The sequence below is a fragment of the Chelonoidis abingdonii genome, chromosome 4 (assembly GCF_003597395.2).
Source record: "Chelonoidis abingdonii isolate Lonesome George chromosome 4, CheloAbing_2.0, whole genome shotgun sequence".
Classification (NCBI taxonomy): domain Eukaryota; kingdom Metazoa; phylum Chordata; order Testudines; family Testudinidae; genus Chelonoidis; species Chelonoidis abingdonii.
In genome coordinates, this window is record NC_133772.1 from 52,572,504 (window position 1) to 52,582,459 (window position 9,956).

Here is a 9,956-nt window from a genome sequence, read left to right on the forward strand (position 1 = left end):
GCCTGGGGCTAACATACCTGTTTCTCAGTACTTTACTGTAGCCATCTGGCCTTGCCCCATCACAGGTGCCACAGGATTCTTTGCTGCTTGTACCCTTGTATTTGTCCCATTTACAGGATTATGGTAAACTTTATACAAAGTATGCTTTGTGGGATGCCATTTGAAAACTCATGATTTGCTGATCATTATTGTCCTGGTAAAATATGTGTGGCAATATTGCATACAAAGTTATAAGATCCCACTGTCTGATACTACTGGAACATGTTCCAACAAACTGTGGAGGGCAGCCACAAACCAGTACCCTAGAGACAAAAGGTTAGCCAATGCCTCAGCCAGGTGTCAACAAAATCTAATGGACCATCACTTAATCAAGTGGCCGCTCTTTGGCAGAAGAGGGTGGGGGGCAAAAACCTACATCTTGACCAAAGAAACAGTTTGAGGTTTCCATTCACACAGACTTTCTGCCTCTTGAACATCAGCTGGAGATTATTCTTGTACAAGAGAAAGGGTTATAAGAGGAAAAAGAAAAACACCTCAAATGTATCTCTCCCTTTCTCTCTATCAATGACACCAACAACACTTGAAGAACAAAGGAAGCAGCTTTGAATTCCCTTCGCTTATTCAGTTAGGTATTAGTTGAGTTTTACTTTTCATTTCCTTGTAACCAGTTTTAATTTTTGTGCCTCAGTACTTTTGATTACTTAAAACCTATGTTTCCGGAATTATTAAACTCGTTTTATTGTTTTATCTAAACCAGTATGTTTGGATTGTGCTTGTGAAACTCCATTTGGATAACAGGATTTGTACATATTATTTTCTGTTAATAAAATGACGGACTTTATATGAGCTTGTGTTGTCCAGGTGGGTGCTGGGCAGTAGGAGATGCACATTTCTGGAGGAAATTTGAGACTGGTATTTGCTGGTGTTGCCTTGCAATGTAATGTATGAGTGGCTGGCTATAGCACTCATACAGCACAACTGGGAGTAATTTAAATGCTGGACGCTGTGCATGAGCAGACCAGGAATGGTTGCGCACAGTGAAGCACCTCAGATTGGAGAATTGAGGGGACAAAGTTGTTTAGATACAGTTAAAGATTTCCTCTGTTATTGCCACCGCTTGCATTTGGGCATGAGGACAACAAGGGTACACTTCAGCCTGATTCTCTTCTCATTACATCTTTTTACACTGATGTAATTCTACAAAAGTCAAAGTGGAGTTACTTCTGACTGACACCGATTTAAACCGAGTAAAACAAATAATTAAAAACAGTGAAATACCATATGGCTCTGCAGAATTGAAGATGGAACCAAACACACACACATTTGGAACAAGGTCCCGCAATGAATGTGCATCAACAGAGCTCAAACATAGGTAGGAAGCAAGACTTTAATTGCATTGTTTACAATAAATGTTAGTTGTCCAAGAAGAGAGAACATCTCTCATATACAAAATCTTTGAATTCCACTGAATACTATAAAAAAAAATGTACAAGAACTCAGAGGGGTAGCCATGTTAGCCTGGATCTGTAAAAAGTGACAAAGAGTCCTGTGGCACCTTATAAACAAACAGATGAAAACTTATGCTCCAATATGTCTGTTAGTCTGTAAGGTGCCACAGGACATTCTGTTGCTTTGTACAAACACTGTTTGATTATATGTAAGATTTATCCTGAAACCTTTCCAAGGTTAGCAAGACCTTTGGTAATCTACTAATTGCCAGCAGATGCAGATTTAGAATCCACACCTGACTTCTTATTTTAAAATAAATGATCTAAGTTTTGCCTCAGTTAACTCATTCAGGCCAACTCTTTCTTTCCATGCTAATGTCTACTGGAGCTGAATACAGCCCAGTTCACACTGAACTGGTTTACCAATCAAAAACGAAGAAAACAGGCAGCAGTAATTCATTTTATTTATGTTTCAGTATATAAAAATGAATGTAACCAATTCCAAATGCATGTAGTTTTTGTTTAACACGGTACTGTATTGTACTTTGTCTGCATACTTCTCATTCCGAATGAGGTGTGTGGTTGACCAGTCAGTTCGTAATTCTGGTGTTTGTAACTCTGGGTTCTACTGTATTTAAGGTGCCTATGAGATAGATAGGTACCTAAGTTTAATTGATTTCAATGGGAGTTAGGCATCTATATGTTTTTGAAAATCCCAGTAGGCACTTAGCTGCATTTTTAGGCACATAAATACCTTTAAAAGTCTGGCTCTAGGAACTTTTGAAAATTTTACCCTCATGATCACCTCTTTGCTCCCAATCCAGACATCTCACCCTAGGCCAATGGATATTTTCCTGCTGCCACTTTGCCTGTGTACATGTAGGGTGTTCTGCACAACTGACATGCAGAAACTTCCTGAGGTTGGAAGAATACTCAGAGCAGTTGGTACATAGGGAGCTACAGAATTATCAGTGCAGAGGGATAGTTCAGAAATTTTAACAGCAAGCCTCTACCTAAAGCTGTACGAAGCATATGCAAATGCGAGTTGTCAGAATTTTGCTTGCCAAATCCTCTTGCATTTTCAAGTAGGCAGGAAAAGGGATCTCCTTGGCCCAGGACTATTATCTTTTCAAGTTTCAACTCCTTGCTTCAAAGCACAGAGACATCAGAAATCTTTAAAGAAATGGTTGGACTCAAAACAAGTTGCACGAACAGATGAACGTAAGAAGTAAAGATTTTATTTCACACACAAGTTGTTAGAAAAGAACAAAAATAGTATATACAGTACAGTAATGTATATGAATAAATAGGTTTAGATAGTGTCTTGCAAACATTTTTTCATAACATATAATCAGCTCTTTTAGAATAAGGTATTAAATTCCTTTGAAATGTATGTTTAGGAAAACATTTTTAAAATGTCTGCAATAAAATGCAATATTGGAAACATTTATGGTTGGAAAGTCAGCTATGTGGGATCTACTGCCAGGATTAAAGTGTCTTCTAAAATTTGTAATCTCTTACACCCTCCAAGCCAAGAAGGCTTGGGGACATTAAACTCACAGACTTTAAGGCCAGAAGGGAACATTATAATCATCTAGTCTGACCTCCTGCATACTGCAAGTCACAGAATCATACCCACCCACTCCTACAATAGACCCATAACCTTTGACAGAGGTATTCAAGTCCTCAAATCATGATTTAAAGACTTCACATTGTATAGGAAGCACACAGTACTGGAGTGACAGGAAAAAAGGAAACAGCACCTCCAGTTAGAAAGTGGAATTGTTGGGACCTCAAGATAGTCCTGCCTAATCCTTTTAGCTAGAAGGATCTTGACTTCAACCATGAGAGGCAAGGAAGGGGACAGAAGCTAGGAAAAAATAGCTGAACGTTCAAAATTCCAAAAAAGATGCTGAATTCTCTCCAATTTCTTCAGAAGGGGGAACATTTTAAAGTATGTTCTTGTATGGACATTTCAAAATCACATATTATCCAACCCAGTATGATCATAGTACTTAAAGAAAGAATGCAAGTGAGAGGCTTTACCACTAAATAATTTCACTAATTCCCTCATTTTTAAAATTCTGTATCAGTTTAAAAAAAGTTTTCTATTTTTGTTCTCTAACTTGTTTGTCATCAAGTAGCATAAATTATGGTAAAAACACTACTGGAACACCACTATTAGGAAGAGAGAAATTTGTAATCTGTCTAGTTAAACTTAACCTTTAACCTTTGGTCTATAACAGACCTTCAGATTTATAATAAAAAGAAATAACTTTTTTTTCAATTTCAGGAGTTTAGAACATTAACTATAAAATCTTCCATTAATATAAGGAACTGAAAGGAACCAGGGCATTGTTCAATTATTGTATGACATTAGGCTATCTATTTTTCAGAATATTTAGAATGTGATGATAGAAGACAGTAAACATTATGAAAAAAGAACATTCTTCCAAAAGAAACATTTTGGGACAGTACTTGTAAACCAACGAAGACACAAATGCATGTCACTTTCATGCCAAGTTTAACATTTGGGACATTCACAGCATACTTGAATGTCTTAAAAACAAAATACACATTCACATACTGCCCAAAAGATGTTCAGATGTCACGTTTCCAAAAAGGTATCACTGATTGCCCTCATTGTCTGCTAAAACAATACCACAGATACGCATTCATTTTTTTCATGATATATATTTTAGCTCAGTAAGATTATAAACATTATGATCCAACCAAAGAAGATCAATTTTCTGAAGCCCAATGAAGTTTAGTTGGTAGTATTACTTTGACTCAAGAAATATCAGTGAATGTTTTTCATTCGTAGTCATTTTGTGAAGTTTTTGCTTGTGATGTTTTTAGTCAGATGTATCTTCCAGAATTGGATCTTTAACATATTTACAAACATTGGGCCTCCAATATTTTAAAATGTATTGTTCAGTGTAAATGCCTGGGCCCACATAAACATTTATGCATATGCACTCCTTTATGTACAACCAAGTGCACACACATTTTTTAAAATGGATGTTTCAGATGTCATTGAATAAAGTTAGTGAGATTGTACTTTACTTCATTAAGTAGAATTTGTGCAAAGAAAAAAAATCAAAAATTGAACTCTATTTGTTTTATTGCTTTGTTTTACTTGTCTCAAGGGTAGAGGTGGTTCTTCTTTTAAGGTATAAGAACATTGTAAAATTTTAACATTTATCTTTGACATTTGTCCCATTTGGGAACTTAACAAAAAGGATGCCATCTCCGGGCCCTCTTCAGCAATTGTCAGTGAAAATTCTAACCGAATAGTTGGTACAGAGCACTGTTGAAGTCAGCTGAAGTTTTGCATAAGTGAAGAGTGCTGATCAAATCTCCATGTATTCTTATTATTTGTATTATAATGGCATCTAGAAGCCCCATTCAGGGATAAGGGTCTCATTTTGCTAGACACTGTATATACATTTAACAAAAGTGTTGTTTTTATTAAACCACCCCTTGCTTGGCTATCATATTAAAGTTACACAAGACAACGAATACAGTTTTGAGAGTGAATTTTGTAGAATTAAATGATGAAGACTGCAAAGAAAATGAGGTGGGAGGGGGATTGCTCAGTGGTTTGAGCATTAGCCCGCTAAACCCAGGGTTGTGAGTTCAATCTTTGAGGGGGCCACTCAGGGATCTGGGGCAAAATCAGTACTTGGTCCTGCTAGTGAAGGCAGGGGGCTGGACTCAATGACCTTTCAGAGTCCCTTCCAGTTCTATGAGATAGGTATATCTCCACATATTATTATATTATGATGAATGCATGGGAAGAAAATCTAAGGGGAAAAGAAGTTCAGGAGAGCTGGCAGTTCCTCAAGAAGACAATATTAAAGGCACAACAGCAAACTATTCTGAGGCAAAAGAAAGATTGGATGAATAGTGAGAAGCCAATATGACTCCACCTGAAGCTCTTTAATGACACGAAAATCAAAAAAAATTCTACAAAATGTGGAAATATGGTCTAATTGATGAGTACAAAAGAGCAGCACAAGTATGTAGGGACAAAATCAGAAAGGCTAAAGCACAAAATCTCTTACACCAGGCAAGGGATATAAAAGGCAGTAAGACGACATTGTTTAAATACATTGGGAGCAATAGAAAGATGAAGGAAAGTGTCAATTCTCTACTTTGCAGGGAAGGAGACCTAATAACTGATAAGTAAGTTGAGGTACTTAATGCCTATTTTGCTTCAACCTTCACTAAAAAGGTTAACAATGACCAAATGCTCAACACAACTAATATTAACAAGCAGGGGAAGGAATGAAAACTAAAATAAGAAAAGAACAGGTTAAATAATATTTAGATAAGTTAAGTTAGCAGAGCCTAATGAAATTCATTCTAGGGTACTTAAACTAGCTGAAGCAACCTCAGAGCCATTAGCAATTATCTTGAAGACTTCCTGGAAGATAGGAGAGGTCCCAGAAAATTGGAGAAGGGCAAACATATTATTTATCTTTAAAAAGGGAACAAGGAGGAATAATAGACCAGTCAGTCTAACGTCAATATCCAGAAACATACTTGAGCAAATTATTAAACAATCAATTTAGAAGCACCTGGAAGATAACAGGGTTATAAGGAACAGTCAGCATGGATTTGTCAATAATGCATCATGCCAGATCAACTTATTTTCCCTCTTTGGTAAGATTACTGACCTAGTGGATATGGAGCAGTAGATGTGATATACCTTGATTTCAGTAAGTTTTCTGAGACAGTTCGACATGACACTCTCATAAGCAAATGTTATAAGGGAAATGTGGTCTAGATGAATTTACAATGAGGTGGGTGCACAACTGGTTGAAAGATGGTACTCAAAGAGTAGTTCTCTATGGTTTTCTGTCATACTGGGAGGGCGTATTAAGTGGGTCTCACAGAGGTCAGCCATGGGTCCAGCACTATTCAATATTTTCTTTTATGACTTGCATAATGGAGAAAAGAGAATGCTTAAAAAATCTGTAGATGACACTAAGCTGGGAGGGGTTGCAAGCACTTTACAGGACAGGTTTAAAATTCAAAATTACCATGACAAACTGGAGAATTAGTCTGAATTCAACAAGACGAAATTCAATAAAGACAAGTGCAAAGTACTTCATTTAGGGAAAAAAAAACAAATGCACAACTACAAAATGGGGAATAAGTCTCTACGTGGTAGTACTACTGAAAAGGATTGGGAGCTATAATGGGTCATCAATGTGCTGCTGCTGCTGCTGCTAAAAACACTAACATGATTCTGGGGTATATTAACAAGACTTTCACATGTAAGACACAGGAGGTAGTTGTTGGCACAGGTGAGCCTGAGCTGGAGTGCTGTGTACAATTCTGGGCACCACAATTTAGGAAAGAAGTGGACAAATTGGAAAGAGTCCAGAGGAGAGCAACCCCAACAACGATAAAATGTTTAGAAAACCTGACCTATGAGGAAAGATTTTAAAAACTTGGCATATTTAGCCTTAAGAAAAGAAGACTGAAGGGGGACCTGATAACAGTCTTCCAATACGTTAAGGGCTGTTAGAGGATGGTGATCAATTGTTCTCCATGTACACTGAAGGTAAGAGAAGTAGTAATGGGCTTAATCTACAGCAAAGGAGATTTAGGCTAGATATTAAAACTTTTTAATGATAAGGGGAAGTAAGATCTCAAATAGGCTTCCAAGTGAGGTTGTGGAGTCCCCGTCATTGGAAGCTTTTAAAAACAAGCTGAACAATACTTGTTAAGGATCGTCAAGGTTTACTTGGTCCTGCGATAGTGTAGGGGTCTGGACTTGATGACTTGTCAAAGTCCGTTCCAGCTCTACATTTCTATGACTCTTCTGAATACTGATCTCAGGGCTTATCAACATATTCCAGCGACAGTGGCAGGGGAAAGGATGAGTTGAGTATTTTTTTTCCTCATAGACTTTAAGATCTAATCTGACCCCCTGCACATTTCAGGCCACAGAAACTCATCCATTCCTGAAATAGACCCCTACCCTCTGGCTTAGTTACTGAACTCCTCAAATCATAGTTTAAAGACTTCAAGTTACAGAGAATTCACCATTTACACTACTTTAAGCCTCCAAGTAACCTGTGCCCTGTGCTGCAGAGGAAGGCGAAAAACCCCCAGGGTCTCCACCAATCTGACATAGGGAAAATTCCTTCTCAACTCCCAATATGGCAATTAGTTAGACCCTGAGCATGTGGGCAAGATCCGCCAGGGAAAGAATTCTCTGTAGTAACTCAGAGCCTTCCCCATCTATTGTCTTACCTCCGTTTGGCTGAATGTGGAACACTCAACAATAAAGGGAAAAATTGCCCTTGTGTGTTGGATGGTCAAAGGGAAACAAGTTTCCTGCATGGTTGAGAAACTAATGGAATTCAGAAAGGGTTTTTAAGGAGTTGTGTTTGAGGAGGAATCTGGTGTGTTTTAATACTTTTTTTTTTAATCTGGTGCTAAGATCGCTTTTGTAGATGGCTATGGAAACCCTTATTCCAGCACCCATTCCAGCAACAGTACACAAGGAGCTCTGACTTCTAGAAACGGAGGTGAGAAGAAACTGAGGGAGGTACAGGGTGGCTTCATCCTTTATACCTCCTGCTGGGTACAAGGATACATGCTCCATCCCAAAAGGTATAAGTAGAAAAAACTGGGTGCTCAAACATCTAAGTGGAATAGATATGTGAAGTCATTTGAAGAATATATATATTCAGCTAACTAAATAATCTGGTGGATATATGCTACCTATAAGAGGTCATGTAATTTAAAATGCAATCTATATTTTATAGGTTCCTACTGTGTTACAGCTGCTAAGCTTTTAGGTATAGTGTTCTATTTCCACTGTTGAGTTTCAAGGTATTTAGAAAAAATACTTGTTACTGGTCTCCATCTCACAGGGAAACAATGTACCATGAAACAATACAATACAGATTGCTGCTTTCAGTGTTTAAATAATCTTTTCATTGAATCAACATTAGGTCCATGTAGACTTGAAAATATTATTTGCTTTTTCAAGTAACTATTTTAGAAACTCAACCCTTTTAAAGTCTTTTTGTGAGTTAGAATGGTAAATACAAATCTGCATTGTTCTCAAGACTATGACACAGAGGTTCACAGATTCGTTTGTTTAATGAGGCATAAAGCTGATGGTCAAACCTATATTACTTAGTTACATAGTTCAATGCATCAACAAGATTATCTTTCATTAGAGTTGTATGTGTCTTGAATTCTTGTCTAATGACCATGTAACACAGCACGTCCACTTATTATCTTTGGGTTTCATAAAGAAACAGGAAGTTTGGCTATAAACAATGCAGTCATGGAAAAAGGTTCACCAAAGCAAGTTCATCTGAAAAATATGCATCCTTCAGAAGATGGGCAGGAACAACATTCTATGGACCAAGAACCTGTTACTTTTTTGCACGTGTCTAATTATTAAGCAATATTAGAAATAAAGTTTTTGGTTAATATGGGACCAGTTGTTTAATGAGTATTTCTTGCAAGAAGTTAATTAAAAGCAGCTGTTGGAAACTGGCCCTATTATGAAATCCACAATGATGATCAAGAGTACACGTTTGCAAGTTTTAATTAGCCATGGAAGAATTGCTATGGAATATTTCCTTTCATACTTTAAAACAAACGAAGAGTTGACAGACATAAGGTCTTTTTTCTTAGTTTAATCTATGAAAATCAGTACATCTTCAATGAACTGAACTGAAGTAAAGTCTATCCACTTTTTTGGTTACATTTCTACAATTCAGCTCCATTAGTTTATTTGTCAGTAATTCATCCTAAAAAACTGTAGCATTTAAGAAATGGAGTGTCCCCTGCATTACTCCTGCTAGTCTTAAAATTCCAATTGTGTCTAAAAGGTACAATATAAAATTGCAGCTATTCAGCAAACTTCCTTTTTTTTAAATTATTCAGTAAGGTTTTCAATAGCAGTATACAGTAATATTTCAACTTCAGGAACACAGAAATCGTACTAATAGAATATTTTTTAAAAAAAGTTAACTGAAATAATAGCAGTGTTTTTTCAATTAAATCTATCTGCTCTTAAGGAACAAACAATTTTAGATCACATGTTGTAGATGAGTAACTTTAGAAACACATTAGTGACAAACAATACCAAGATTTATTTATTTGTGATTATTTACAGTGATATTATATGTTGGAAGGAAAGTTTTCAGACATAACTAAATTTTATAATTATGAATTGCTCTAAGTTTGTCCTTGGGTTCTTCCTACTAAGGATACCAAATAATATGTCACAGCATGGACTATTTGAAGTAATTTAGGCCAAATGGGAAATAAAGTGCTTTTTTCGAATTGATTAAAATTGTCCAAAAATTAATAAGAATTTTAAAAAGGATCACTGCCAAATAAAAGCAGCAGAGAATCCTGTGGCACCTTATAAACTAACAGACGTTTTGGAGCGTGAGCTTTCGTGGGTGAATACCCACTTCGTCAGACGCAGGTAGTGGAAATTTCCAGGGGCAGGTATATATA

At 36.7% G+C, this 9,956-nt stretch overlaps 1 protein-coding gene across 1 annotated transcript in view; it reads right to left on the reverse strand.

The window, feature by feature from the left end:
- The window catches only part of SBF2 (SET binding factor 2), a 636,382-nt gene that overhangs the window by 313,312 nt on the left and 313,114 nt on the right, over nucleotides 1-9,956 (reverse strand). The gene's annotated exons all lie outside the window — the stretch shown is intronic.